The sequence below is a fragment of the Hipposideros armiger genome, unplaced genomic scaffold (genome assembly GCF_001890085.2).
Source record: "Hipposideros armiger isolate ML-2016 unplaced genomic scaffold, ASM189008v1 scaffold_358, whole genome shotgun sequence".
Classification (NCBI taxonomy): domain Eukaryota; kingdom Metazoa; phylum Chordata; class Mammalia; order Chiroptera; family Hipposideridae; genus Hipposideros; species Hipposideros armiger.
This window is the reverse complement of record NW_017731708.1, coordinates 1,115,699-1,131,676: the sequence shown is the minus strand read 5'-3', so window position 1 is coordinate 1,131,676 and position 15,978 is coordinate 1,115,699.

Sequence of the window (15,978 nt, the reverse complement as noted above, 5' to 3'; positions counted from 1 at the left end):
TTGGGCTGGCCAGGATGCAGACTGTAAGACAAGGATTTGGGTACAAGTAGTTTATTCGGATGGTGATCCCAGGAAGCTCTAATAGGAGAGCATCAGGGAACTGAGGCAGGAAAGGGAAAGAAGTCAATATGGATGTGTGTTACCAAGCAGGTTACTGAGGTGCAGCCATTATAAGGACCCCTGGGAGACAGCATAGAACACAGCTGAGTGGTGAGCAAGCTGAGGTCTTTCTCCATCAATTCCCATCAGTCTTAGGTTGAGGTATACTCTCAGGGCACTAGCTCTCCAAACTCCTGACCTGCTCCAGCCCAGGCTGAGCATGCTCCAGCAGTCAGAGAAAGCCCACAGGCAGAGTCACAGGTGCTTGCAGTAGAAATCTTTGGGTAAGCATGCTCTCATATAGGGAGGCTGGGGGGGGGGTGGGTGGAGATATGCACAGGGTACCAACAGCATCCTCTCCATACTCTTATCTTCACTTGGAGAAAACCAAGGCTCAAAGAAGTTTTAAGATTTGCCTACAAATGTGTAATTGCAAATCAAAGACATACACGAGAATCCCAACCCAGTGAGCTAGCTACTCAATTACAAAGACTGTCAAATTTCACTTATGTATACCAATTCCTCAGAAGCTTGTGCTTTCCATAAAGGCCATGTGCATAGGACTTGACAGTATGACAATATTTTGGCATTTTTTTAGACCAAAGGGGCATCAGGTTGAGAAACATGGAGATAGGAGAAGTGTAAAAAGACAAAATCAAAACTGAATGATAAAGAAGAATGCAAATACAGTAAAAGCTTGGACTGTGAGTAACTTGGTTTGCGAGTGTTCCGCAAGACAGGCAAACATTTCTAATACATTTTGACATGGTAAACGAGCTATGTCTTGCAATATGAGTAGTTTGTTTCCAGAAAGAATTATGCTCGCAAACCAAGGTATTACTGTATTTGTAAGGTAAAAGGGCATCATTGTTCAGATTTACGATGCTCAACAACCAAGATTCCTTAACTGCTTTCTCCACCTGCACTCTAACTCCCATCTTGGTAAAGGCTTTAAAAAATCCCTAAAGGAGATTTCATCCATGCCTGCTTCTGCTCTTCCAGGCATGTCTTACATCACATGATCCTGCAGAGCATAGCTTTGTCTCTTTCCAAGGGCCAGCCCTGACCTGCACGAGACAGCATGCTAATCCTCACTTATCGGCTGTGAAGATGATCTATTACAGCACTGGCCTGTCAGTCAGGCTTCTTAATAGTGTAAGGCGTGGGATTCGGTTCAGCAATCTCCTGTGAGGTATATGGGACCTGGGAGCTCCTTCGGTCTGACCATTTGATGTCATTGACTTCCGGTGTGGCCTTTGAGCAAGTCATTTAACCTCCTTGGCTCAGTTAAACCACATGGAAAATGAACATGATAATATCTCACAAGGGCACAGTGAGATTACTCAATGTTTATAAAGTGCTTGGGAAATGAAAGGCCCTGGATGTGGCTTGCAGTGTCATTAATCATGTGGCCAGTTGAATTCAGGCAGTTGGAATGTTATAGAGCTCTTTACTTCCTAGATAATTTCACTGCAATACCTCACAAATCATGAAGTTTAAATCTATGAGAATTTGGATGATGAATTTCACACCATAGGGGAAGACTTGAAATACAGAGGATGCCAAAAAAATGTATACACATTGTTAAGAAAGGAAAAAGCTGTATTACAATTAGGCTGATGGTAACCATTTTGAGCACCTCTTGTACAGAAGTCAAACGTGACTTGCATTCATCTTTTGTTGTTGGTATATATTGAGTATTACAATTTTAATACAGTTTTTTCCTTTATTAAAATGTGTATACATTTTTTGGGCACCTTCTGTATTTTAACTATTCCTATTTTAACCACCCTTTCATAGACTCTGTTTCTTCTTTTCTCAAGAGCAGCAAATTATCCTGACACTCATTCTTTCATTTCAGTATCTATAACTCTTCCTCAGGTATAATGGGCTTTTCCTTGTCTTCATTTTCTCTGTTGCTTTGGTTGTTTACTCAGTCATTCAACAAACATTTATTGAGCCCTAGTTATATAGTCCAGGTACTCTGCTAAGTGTTAGCTATAAATACACAGGTAACACAAGTTTCTACCTTGGAGGAGCTCGCAGTCTGGAAGGGGAGACAGACATATACACTCATAGTTACAAAGGTAGCTCATGCTTTTGAGAGCTATGGAAACCCAGATAAATTTCTAAAGTATGTTTCAAAAAGTAAATTAACCTAAGTTCCCCTCTGGGGGTGATTCTTCCTTCTGGAAAACTCTTCCTTGAATTCCATGAGGTTTCACTCTCTATCCTGGTTCTATTACTACCATTTTTCTCCTTCATCAGCCCCTCCTTCCCCTTCAGTTCCTTAAAGGTAGGCAATTCTCTATGGTTCTATACTTGGGTTTCTTCTCTCTTTACCTTCCTTTCCCCAATACAACATCCATTCCCCAATGTCAGTAACTGTGAGAGGTGCACCGCTCTCACCCTCACCTCTTTCCTCAGTTTCAGACCAATGTGGAGATTCTCAACCTCGACAAGGCCCCCACCAAATCCACAATTTCCCTGACAATGTAACTTTCTCTGCATGATGTATCAAATTCTTTTAACAGGACCACTATTTTCCTTCACACTCAGGCTTTAAATCTGAGTATCACATTAGACTCTCTCTTCTCACCCATCCTCACATTAAAACAACCACCATGTCCTTTAGCTTTGATTCCACAAGGCGTCTCAGACACTGCATTCCACGACTAGCTCCTCCCATTTACACACACATGCAACGGTCTCTTATCTCCTCTCCCTACAGCTGTGTTCTCCTTCTCCAGTGCAGTTCATATGCACTGACAATCAGAATTTTCTTAAGCATTCTTCCATTTATATCACTCTCTTGCTCAAAATTATTGATTACTCTCCAGTTCCTACTAAATTAAGTTGAATATCCTCATTCTGGTACTGAAGACTCTGTAAAATGTCCACAAGCTTCCTTTTTTGCCTTTCCTCCCATCATACCCCACACTGAGCATGAGATGGAGCCAGGGAGATGGTTGCTGGTCTCCAGGCACACATTGTGCTAGGCCCCTCTAGGTCTTTACGTACACTGTCCCTCCTGCCTGGGATGCTTTCCTGCCCATCTCTGCCCAGTACACTCTACCTGTACATCAAGGCCAATCTCCAACATTTCTACTTCCTAATCCCCAATTGCATTTGGCTGATTCTTCCTTCAAACCTCCAGAACTCTTTTTGGTTCACCTCTAATGACATGAATTTTGCTGTACTTCTACTCTACTTGTCTTATCCCCTTTTAGATGGAAACCTCCTTCAGGAAACAATGTATCTTATTCCATCTTCATTATTTCCCATAGCACTTAATAGCAATATGTGTTGAAGCAAGCAAAATTAATCTTAGAAACCCCAGCCTGTTGCTTTAGCTATTCTTCATTTATATAAATATGCCTTGTACTACAAAATATTTTAAATATAACGGCTGACCTCATTGTTGTAAAGAAAAAAAGGGGCAACAATAAATTACCGTATTTTGCCATGTATAATGTATACTTTTTTGCCCAAATTTGTGAGGGAAAAATAAGGATACACATATCTATATAAATTTTTAATTCTTTTATTTACGTTTATAGGTTAAAAGTGTAATAATAAATAAATAAATGCTAAAATTTCTTTATAATATAAAAAACAAGTACCTAAATATAAATAAATAGAAATTTGAATTAAAAAATTAAAGCAAAAGATTTTTTTCCCCATGAAAGTTTGGGCCAAAAATGTGGGTGAGCATTATACACAGGAACACATTATACACAGCAAAATATGGTAAAACAAAAATCTCTGCAGAGTCTGCTTTAATAATGTAAATATTTATTCCCTATTTTGATTTAATAGTGAAACATTTTTTTGACTCACTGAGTCTATGCTGTTTGTGCAGCACTGGAATATAGTAATGAATAAGACTTCGCTTTTAGAAGAAACTCATAGTCAACTGGGAGAGACAATAAATAAATGCATTGCAATGACAGGTAATAAGTACCAAACTGAAAAATATAACCAAGACGCAGAAAATGGAGGTAGTAATTTAATCTGGGAGAACATGAGTGTGAGAAGATGCGCCATAGATGAAGTCAGTTGTCCCAGAAAGCAAAGAAGGGGACAGAAATCCAGGCAGAGAGAGCAGCATTTGCAAAGGCCTGGGGACATGAAGTAACACAGTGCTGTTGCAAAACCAAGACCAGTTCAGTATTGCTGGAGTGTAAAATACACACAGAAAGGTTCCTAGTGGGATGACAACAAAGAAGTAGTTGGTAGCCACACTGCCAACAGCCTTTGATGTCTTGCTGAGGAGTTTGATTTTTTTCCCTATAGATGGTAGGGAGCTGACAAAGAGTTTTAAGTAAGGCAGATGGTCTAACATTCTTAAATTGAATTTTATAGGCTCAATTCTGAGGAAAAAAAAAAAAACAAAAAAAACAAATACACACACAAAAAAACTAGCATTGGCCAGAAAAAGGAGGTCAAGCCAAGAGCTGGAGCAAAAGCACTGCATTTTCTGAAGAGTGTTGATGCTTAAACCTACACTAGCATCTGTAGGTGGAGAACTCATTTCCCATTAAAGCTGCCTTCTATAACAGCAGCCGCAGTATTCATAGTTTATATGCACCAGGTAGTAGTCAGTCGAAGCATGTTTTATGGATTACCTCATTTAATCAACCCAACAATCATGAGGTTCACCGTACAGAGGGAGAAACTGGTTACACAGCTCACCCAAGGTCCCCCAGCTGTTGAGAGGGATGACCAGCTCCCCCACCCCCATACACACACCCCGCAGTCTTCCATCCCCTGCGGATCACAGCCTCCCCACAGTGAAAACTGTTGAACATAAATGCGCCTCTGTTTGTTTTCCTCTTTCTTTTAATGTGAGAACAATTATGTTTACTATGTACTTCAGGAGCCGGTTGTGCAGAGCAGTGTTTATGAAAAAGGATTCTGAGGCCGGGCGCTGCCTCACACCCAAAGAGGATCCGAACGGGAGGGCCTCCTCACGCCTCACCAGGAGTGCCTCAGGCTGTGGGAAAGAACGTGATTGTTATTCAAAACAAAGATATTCTTACCAGCCCTGGAAACTACATTTACAAGTGAAGCACACATTTTCTAAAAGCAGAGACAATTCCAAGCGGGGAGCAGCATCTCACAGCCCGAGGGAGGGAGGAAGCATCTCATTGCCTATTCATGAGCCCCTGTCTCTCAGGGATGATAGCATTTCCAAAGAGGATGTGCCTAGAATGGCAGTCAGTATGAAAACAGCAGGTCCCTGGATTCAAAATCTTGATGTAAACATACACGACACAGACTTGCAAGCTCACTTTTCATCATCTCACTGCGGCATCTCTTTAGCACTTTGGATCTTATATCTTGAGCTTATGTGTATGGGCACATGTATGCTTATATGCATAGGAGTCACATATATGCAAGCTGAGATATTAATGTAAGAAGAAAGATGACAAAACCACATCTGACAATCTGCTGCATTACTTTGGAATCACCAGTCACAATGTGCCTGCGCGTGCACTCACAGAATGCTATATAACGCTTATCCATGGCTCTATGTGGGGGGTGTCGAGATCTGGAGTAAATCTCACCTGTCTTCCTTGTACCTTCCCTCATAGTGCCCTAATCTCTGTGCCGTTGGAAAAGCTCTGGGTCTCTCTGTGTTTATCTGTGTACCTTGCCAAAGGAAAGAATATGCACCAAATTAATTGAAACAGACCTGCTGCAAAAAATGAACATGGGCTTCACACGACAAAATTCCTGCCTCTTTCTCAAACTTGAAATTTGCCTAAAGTTGTTGACGAATGGAGCAAGACTTCTAATGGGAATAAAACATCTATCTAGCTGCTTTAGTTCAGCTGCTTTAGTTCATCCAGTTCTATCTGAACGCACAAAAAGCCAGCACTCTTCTTTACTTGAAAGCTCCACAAACCCACTGCTTTCCATTCCAGGCTCATTACGACTGTCAAAGTGAGTTCAAGAAATGTGCCATGTTTGAAGTGGCAAAATGTGCTGAAGTTACAACTCCTCACTCCTGAATGTGATTTTACAGGGCAAGGACATACAGAGAACTGTCAAATGTTGGTGCTAGATGGGTTTCTAGGAACTTTATGAAGGGAATCTTGAAGTGGGGTTCTAAAGCACGCCCAAACTGCTAATTGGAAAGTGAGGCAGGACATCCAGGTTACAAAAAGTAAAATGAGGAAAATTATACCATCTAGATTTGGGGATGAAAAATGAAGTCAGAGAGTAGGGAGGCAGCTTGGGCACAGATAAAAGGAATGCAAGCCAAGCACTGAAGATGAAGAATGGTTAAATTCCATTAAGACCCTGGAGTTAGATGAGATTTACTAAAAAAAAAAAAAAAAAAAAAAAAAAAAAAAAAAAAATATTCACTCTGCCCCAAGAATCAGTCAAAGTGACACAAAGCAGGTCTACAGAGGTAGGTCGAGGGGGATGGCATTGATTCCAGGCTGATATCCAGCCTTTGTACTACAAAGAGCTATGTTCTTCACCCTCCTCCTTCTAGCTACCTGCCTAGAGGCATTTTAATAATCATTGGGATGATCATGAGTGCGCAAAAAGACAAAACTCAAATAGGTCCAATTCCCTATTTGTTAAAAAGTTTCTTGGGTTGGCTGAAATTAGGTAATATCTGTATTTTGTATTTCTCTATCCCATTTAATAAAGTGAAAACCTATGCCTCAAAGGTGAGTTGATTCAAAACATAAAATATATTCATTTTTATATTGAAGAAGTTTTTGTGGTAGTGTTGTTCTAACAAGTACACTGTGGTAGAAATATGATTTAACAATTCTACAAAACAAAGAACATAAAGAAGCCTTTTAAATTGCACTTTCAGGGAACTTTCCCTGCCTATGTCAAATCCAAAATGAAAATAAAAACAGCACAGAGGATATTGTTTTGTAAGAAATTCTCTTTGCTATTTCCCAACTTTTAGTCAACAAAAATATCAATGGCACACAAATAATAACAAAGAAACTAAGTATATGTGCAGTAATCAACTATGCTTTTTTCCAATGGACTCAAGTTTATTATATTTGATTTTTAAATAATTAACTTGGAACACTTAGAAATAAAGTAAAATTAAGACTGCAGACAAAATTCAATTAAGTTTTATCTTTTATAAAGTTATTCTTTATCAAATTTCAATACAAAATAGCCAGTATACATTTAACTTATATATGCATTTAACGTATATAGTGTTTTCCAAATTCAGTTTACCATGCTATCCGAAAGTGTCACTTTACTACTAAAATGCAACATGTTTCATTTCACTTATTGCTTAATAATTCATAGGTAAATGTCTAAGAAGCCCATTAATAAATAATGAACAAAAACAAAATATTAGATGTTGTGCTAGTGACTCAAACCAAAAGAAAAGATTGAGACTGGGAAAACATGAAAAACACTTCCAATGGGGAAAGCAGAGAAATAATACGTGTAATTTTAAGAACCCTATCAAAATGAACAATTCTCTATAATTCACTATAGGCAGATTTTAACAAACATGAAAACCNATTCATTGCCTCAGTATTTTAAGAAAATGAAAGTTGTCACACTGGAATAGACTGGTAAGAAGAAAGAGAAGTCAGGGGGTGGAAAGGAGGAGGCTGTGATAATGGTACAGGAAATAGGGGCGCATCAGAAGGAAAGCACACTTTGGGGATCTGAATGCAGGGTCAGCTTTTCTAGGCCGATCCTCGCTGATGCTGAAAAATGTTAGTTTGAATGCTATTAAATATAACCTAGTGGCAAGCTTATAAGTGGGCCCCGATATAAGGAAGAGAAGAAGTCATTGTTAGTTTAACGTGATTAAGCCGACTATGGGGGCCCAGCCACCTTACAAAGGGTTTTTTTGTCAACAGCTCATTTCACCTGCCTCCAAATTGACTCCAAATTGTCTCCACTGCTGTCCTCACAAGTACTGACCACCCCTAACAAGTCAGGCATCATTGTGGATTCTTCACAAACACTGGTATGAATACCAGGAAGTATCTCTACACTTGAATTTGATGGGGTAAATTCCAGTCAAACTAGTGACCTGCTATGCAGGGGCAGAGGGGCTCAGAAACCTCAGAGGACAAATTGTGTCAGGCATTTGGCCCACTCTGAAACCACCTTCCTGCTCAATGTGTGTGTCTATAGTCAACCATAGCAAGCAGCAGGGCAGAAACCTGTTTTGTACTTTGGTATTATAATGCCTTGCCTAACCCCAAGGGACACTCAAATGTGATGGTGATCAGATTTGTCACCATCTAGAATCAATTTTTGGTCATTTCCTGGGGACTGGGAAATATATAGCTCAGACAAATTAAATCCAGAGTAAATCTCAAGCCTTTTATAAGCCAGTGGTTATAAATACTTGCTGACAAAATCCTTTACCAGAACTGTTTTGACAAAGGCAAGTTTCCACGATTCCCCCCTAATTTCATTTCCTCTAAGATTTGCTAATGACCTGAGCAAAACTTAGTAAAGAGTAGATAAAGTGAACCTCTGAAAATTCAAGTGCTGGCTCTCACTAGAAATAGAACTCTTTATCACAACTTCCCTCCAAGAACTTGAAAATTAATTATGACCATTTTTAAGGAGGGTCGATTAGTTAAGAACAGAGTAATCAATAATGTATTGAGCCCCAGAGGGTGTCAGGCAATTCAAAAATTGGACCAGCTGCTACATCATGGTCCTCTCTAGTGTGTAAGCCAGACTTTCTTGTATAGAAGATGATTTTTCCATGGCTCAGCCAGGACCCCTCTGGGAAAATGGTAGAGGCAGCAAAGTAGGTCTTTGGCCCCCTCGCCATCTCCTCCTACATTCTTGCTCTCTGCTGGATGTCAACAAGTCTTTCTGAGGTTTCTTTTTAACTAAAGTGATTAGAATTCAAGATCTGATCCTGCCTAGTAAGGCAGGGCATATAGCCTAGGAAATTGACAACCCACTCCAAGATACAACTTGAAGTGCTTCACTGGTTACACAATTAACAAGTGAATGTATCCAGTACTTGCAACTGGGGAAAAACAAAAATCAATTCCAGGGCTGGCCCAGTGGCGCCATGGTTAAGAACTGGCTTGGGACGCCAGAGGGCCCAGGTTCGGATTCCACATATGAGGGCCAGTGACACTGCCCTCTACAGCTAAGATGCTGAACAACAGCTCAACCTGGAGCTGGGTTGCTGTGAGTCAACGGCGACAGCGTAGGCTGCATGCAGCCCCTATGGCAGTGGGTTTCCATGGGCTACCGTATGTAGCCAGCAGCCAGCGTGAGCGGCCAGCAGCCGCAGTGAGCGGCCGTCCAGAAGCCGGCGACTGATCTGCCTCACCCGGGAAGAGCGCAATGATGGTGGCAACTATGGGCCAGTGAAGCAACTTCCTCCACAACTAGACTGAAGAACAAAACGACAGCAACTTGTCTGTTCCCCTTCCCCCAATTCCTCAGCACTGTTCCCATCCTTCCAATTCCCCAATAAAAATCTTAAAAAAAAAAAAATCAATTCCATCCAACTCGGCTGATTCCTATGACCTGGGACCTGATCTTTAGCTAATTATAATGTCATTATAATCTCATTTGCATGACCACTCCCATAATGCATCTGATGCCATGACAGTTCTGGAAAAACCAAATAAGAAAGAAAAAGTAGGAAACGGCGGGTCCCACAAAGGGGAGGAAATAAATGGACCACGTCAATGGGATGTCACCAACTCCCACCTGAGGAACGATAAATACCCCTGATCGTGACTTCCTTGGCACAACTCATTCTCTGAGTCCACCCATCCTTTGCTCTCAGGTGTGTACTTCCATTTTCAATGAATCACTTTTACTTTCCTACATCTGCCTCACTCCTGAATTCTTTCTTGTGTAGAGACAAGAACCCAGTGATCACTGCTTCAGGTTGAGTCATCTTTTGGATATTTCTGTGAACCTTTGGCAACACTGGGAAGGGGAAAATGTGAGATTAGAACAGCTATCAGAGCCAAAGTTGGCTAGAACCATAGACTGACAGCAATGGAGTTGATATTTTGAAAGAGGTCTTCAGTTCCAGCAGGTAGAATTGGCCTGACAGAATTGAAGGGAGAAAACTCGGCAACAACAGGCATGTTGTAAGAAGTTCACCACATTATTCTCCTCTGCATCAAGATCATGGAATTTTTTTTTTTTTTGAAGTGGAGGCGGTTAGTGGCAGTGGGCAGGCACACCCTTGTCCCACCAAGGCCCTGGGGAAGGGTGCCCTCCCCTTTCCTGGTCTCTTCATGAAATCATTCTGAACACTTGGTCTCAAGGCATGTATTAGATTTAATGTTAAAAATCATTTCAGGTTGATCAAGGACACATTCAATTAAGAATGTTCTCTGTAACAGCTTTGTGTCACTGGGTGTCAGACCATACTTCCTGCCTGTTCCAACACCAAACCCCAGGTGTGGCTGCCACCACTTCTACCGAATTCCAATTATTTCATTTTGAAAGATGCCACCCATGGGTAGGTACATAGGGAACCTAACTTTGAAGTTAGGACTTCTCTAAACCATGCTGGTTTAAATCCCAGGGAATTCCTTTTTGTAACAAAGTCCCTAGGGTGTTTTTACACAAGGAAATGAAAAACTAAAATTACAGTATAAGGCATTCAACTGATTTCCCTGGGGTGTTTTGGTTGGGAAGAAATGCACTACTGTGAAAATTTCATCTATCACAGGCTTGTAACATTAATCTTTTTCACGCCTAAACTCAGGTAGGCTATTAAAAAACCTTAGGTTTGGGGCATCTTATTTGCTATTTATTACTTGGGAGTAATACATTTCACTAAATTATCTATCCATGTTTTTTAACTTATTTGTTTCAAATACGTGTTCCTAAGGTTTTTTTCCTTTGATCTGAATTTTAATTTAATTTTTATAAATAGATAATAGATGTCCATGGTACAAAATTTGAAAAGTATAAAATTCTATATAAGGAAAACTAAGTCTCTTTATATCTCTGTCCCTGAATCACCCAGTCCCAGAGGTAACTACTGCTACTATATTTTATTGTTACTTCTAGATATATTCCAGGTAGATTTGTGAAGTCAATTTTTTTATACAAACGGTAGAATATTATACAGGGTGTTCTACACCTTGCTTTTTTTCATGTAACAATATGCCTTGGAGAGCATTTCATATCAGTATGTTCTTTTTAACTGCTACAGAATATCTTAATGCTTTTAAAATTACTTACCAAATAATTTTTAAATATCACAGAGCTATACCTGTCCACTTGGACCGAGGAGACTTAACATTTTACACCAGATGTGTATTAGTTTTCTTTGCCACATAACAAATTACCACAAACTTCACAGCTTTAAACAATATCCATTTATTATCTCAAATTTTCTCTGGGTCAAGAGTCTGAACATGGCTTAGCTGGGTCCTCTGCATAGGGTCTCAGAAAGATGCAATTAAGATGTGGCTAGGGCTGGGGGGTTATGTGGAGGCTCAACTGGGAAAGGGTCTTCCTCCAACCTCACTCAGGGTTTTGACAAGGCTATTTCCTGAGGCTGTAGGATTCATGACAGCTTTCTTCTTCAAAGCCAGCAATGGCAAGAGAAACTCTAGAGCCAGAATTCTGGCAAAATGGAGTCATTCATAATTTAATATAATTGTGGGGGTGATGTCCCATTACCTTTGCCATATTGTTGATTAGAAACCAGCCCCAAGTCCTGCCTACACTTCCAGAGGAGGAGCTTACATGAGGGCATGAATACTAGAAGGCAGGGTCATAGGGGAGGGGTCACTTTAGGATCTGTCTGCTCTAGGAGGAATATGAAGTTCTATGGAAAGTACAGAGATTAAATGGTTGGGGAGTGTTCCCTCAGGAACTTAAAGCCTAGTAGGAAAGATAAAAATAACTTTAAGACATGATGTAGAAACTTCTACCAAAAGTGGTACAAAATACATTACTGTGAGAGTGTAGAAAAGGAAGAGGGAATCTTATTGAAGAAGGTAGCATTTGAGTTGAGCTTTTTAGTGGTGGTGGTTGTTACCACTCTTTTTATTTTAGAGTTAGCATTTACTTAGTGTTAACTCCATGCCAGGCAAGACACTATACAAATGGGAGTCCTCACATATTCCAACCAGGGCAGTTCCATTTTTAATCTTTTTTTACATATTATACTTTCATTTTTAGATTTTTATTTTTTAAAAAGGGTTTCATGACAGAAAAACAAATATGAAATCATTGGTTGAAAGGGTAGGAGCTTTGGGGAAAGTCAATTCAATGTCAGAGCTAAGGTTTCAAACTGCAGTTCAAAATCTACAAAAACTCGGGCCAAACAGATAAGACCAAAGGTTTATGCAGTGACAATCATGGAGAGACTGTGACTGCAGGGCAGGAAACCTGGCCTTCATCTAATCCTGGCCTAGACTTGGTCACGGGAAATAAGTTGCCCAAAAATTAGTGAGACCAGGAGCAGAAGTTAATCAATACTAAGCCCTTGATCTTTGTGTTCGGGACAGAGGACATGGACTCGTTCCAGAGTTTAATATTGGGCCTAATGGTTAAGTGACAGGAATGCAGGGGAGAGGGAAAGAGGTAAGGGACATCACCTGTGAAGATGAGGAGATTGCAGTGGCAGGACAGCAAGTAAAGTGTGGTGAGTTTAGCTGTCTGGCATGGCTATCTTGGAAGCCCTTTTTCTATTACAATTACAGAGAATAGCTCATTTATTACTCTGAAGTCACACCTTGTATCTCCCCCTACTTCTTCTGATTCAGAAAGTCTTTGATAATAGCCATTCACTGTTTGACATGAATCTAGTTTTTAAATCATATTTCTAGCTTGCTATCATTTCCAGCAATGGTTTTCTAACTTGACTCTTGTGTGGCGTGTCATGGGCGTCTAAGGAATGTGCAAAGGTCTGAGAGGAGGGGCACAGGCTCCACATCACCTTAAACAGAACAGCTCTGCTTTTATTGGTTCCATTTGCTTAAAATTTCATATAAGGTTTGTTTCAAGAAAGGTTTTCTCAGTTTAAAAAAATAAAAAATAATTTTTAGAGTATCTGCTAGTTTCCTTATCTTTTCCAAGAAAAATCAGTCTAATTTCTTTTTAGTCACATTTCATTTTTGACCACAATGGTTTTACTGATTTGACTCCCTTCTTTATTCATTAGACCTAACTCTAAATGGTTTTGGCTGCTATCAAAGAAATCAAATCTTTGCTCAAAGAATAAAGATAGTCATTAATGTGAAGATTCAATAAAATGTGCTGTAGCCTCTGAAGAAAATTCCAGAAGATTAATTCTGCAGATACCTTGAGCAGAGGTATAATTTTTGAAATAAGAATGTAACTCCTCAAGATGAATGCTTTGATAGATATAACAATCAATAGTAAACATGGAGAAAATTTTCATTATTCACAGAATTCACATTCACAATTTTTTTTTATTTGAAAGAAATTCCAAAGGTCTATAACATAAGGCTTGAATTTGAATTAAAAATTCTCTGACACTGGCATGTGGGGAATGAGTCATCTTGACCCAACTCTGTCACCCTGGAAAAAAATAACTCTCTGGAAGTGTCCACTCACGCTTTTTCATGAAGGAGTCACTTATACTTTTCAGTCATAGCTCACTCTATTTAGTAAAGAAAATATATGCTATAAAATTCTTTTGACATATATCTCAACATCTTCTATAAATTTTGGTATGCTCAGTTAAAATTTAGTTAGTCACTTTGCAAGCAAACCCAAACAAGCCCCATAATTTCCCTACTGTGAGATTTTGACTAGAGAGTATGTGTTTAATGGGTAAAAATTTTAGGTCATAAACTCAGGTACAAAAAAGTATGACTCTCATTTTAAAAAATTCAACTGTTTTCTATTTCAGACTCAAATCTCAGCCAATTCAGGGCCTTCCATCATGGCTTTCCCACGCTCAGCTCTTGCCCTATCCCTGGTGTATCACTTATTTTTCAGTGGACATTGTAGGATGAAGACATAGTAAAGGGACAATTGGTCCTTGATTGTTGTCACTTATCACCAATTGATTCCATGGAGACCTTATATCTTCTCAGACCTCTACACAGTTATGTTATACACAATTGTTGCTGACCCGGCCCAAACATGAGATCAATCCAGGTCTGGCTCTCTCTCATCTACACCAACACCCCTCTTGGACACCTAATAAATATTTTCTACCTGTACCATTCTGGGTATGGGAAAATTCCACCGGTGGTCTCAAGCTGGTCTGCCTGTGCAATTCAAATAGTGATTTCTACTCTACTTCTGGTCTGTGGAGCAATGAGGCTTGCACCTCCTTGAGTTCCACCCAAGAAAGGACACAAGTTCATTCTGTTCTTGGATCCCTACGAACCTGACTGAGGTTTCTATCATGTATACTCTTCCATTACACAACTGGAGACCCAGTTTTGAGGAGAAGGGACAAGGAACAATGCTTCTTTTTAGAAACATTCACCAGCATATAATGCCGATCCCCCCTCTAATTTTCTTCCTCTCTCCCACACCAGTATTTTTATCTGGGAAAGTAAATCTGACTCACACAATTAAGCACACTTCCAAATTCAAACTTTAGACTTTATACCCTGAGTCTTTCGGAATTTAGCGCTTGAAAGTCAAATACTCAGGCTCCTTTAAATCAAGAACCTTGGCTCTTAAACTTCCACTTCTGACCAAGATGGAATAACAGAAACAGTCCTACCCTAGTTCTTGAAACAATGGAAAACCTGGACTAAATTTATGAAACAATGGTTTCTAAGACATTGGGTCATGAAAAAAAGGGAATTAATTCCCGAGATATGGAAAACAAGTGAGATGATCTCTACAATTGCACTAACTTACTACCTAGAGAGTTGCCATGCTGAAATACGTGGGTACATGGGCATCCAAGCAGAGACCAGCAGTTTTAATAACTTGAATAGGTGGAGCTGGGAGTTCAGGAATGTCAAATGTTAAAATTCACAGGGCAAAGTACTACAGAAGAGAATGCTACACAGAGGAAGAACTCAAGAATATGAAGATGTCCCCAACAAGACTTCAGCTGAGTACTGATGAATATAGGTGTGTGGAAATTACTTGAGACCAGGGAAAGAATCACCCAAAAGAAGCAAAGGAAACAATTCCAGAACTCACATAGAATTGGGAATACAGTAATACCTTGGTTTGCGAGCATAATTCATTCTGGAAACAAACTATTTGTATTGCAAGACATCGCTCATTTACCAAGTTAAAATGTATTATTAGGTTGGTGCAAACGTAATTGCGGTTTTTGCCATTACAAGGAGTGGCACAAACCACAATTAATTTTGCACCAACTTAATAGAAATGTTTTCTCATCTTGCGGAACACTCGCAAACCAAGTTACTTGCAATCCAAGGTTTTACTGTAGTTCCTTTTCCTATCAGCTATAGGGGAATGCCTCATAATTCATGGGGCATAGGTAGAGTACTAAAAATATTTTGCCTCAATAGTGCGGAAAAGTTAGCCACATTAGTTAGGCAGCTCTGGTCCCACCTAAAACAGTTCAAAAGTAGGCTCAAAAGCATCAAACTGTTTCCAAGTAACTCAACCACACCCTAGAACAAAGTTCAATAATATTAATAGGAATAAAAATATATCCACAAGGTGAAAAGGTAAAATTCACAATGTCTGGTATCCATTCAAAAGTTGCCATGCATGCAAACAACAGGAAAAACAACCCATAAAAAGATATTTTAACTGAATGGGCGAGGATAGTGAACAGAGGTGGTCTCAGAGATGTGGGGGTGCAGTTGAGGGCTGTTGGTTGGGGGGGTGGGGATGAGGGAGAGAGGGAGGGGGCTGGATAGCATAAATATGCAGCTGCAGTGTTGCCATGGGGACATGGGGGACAGTTCAAGGAATGTAATTGATAATGTT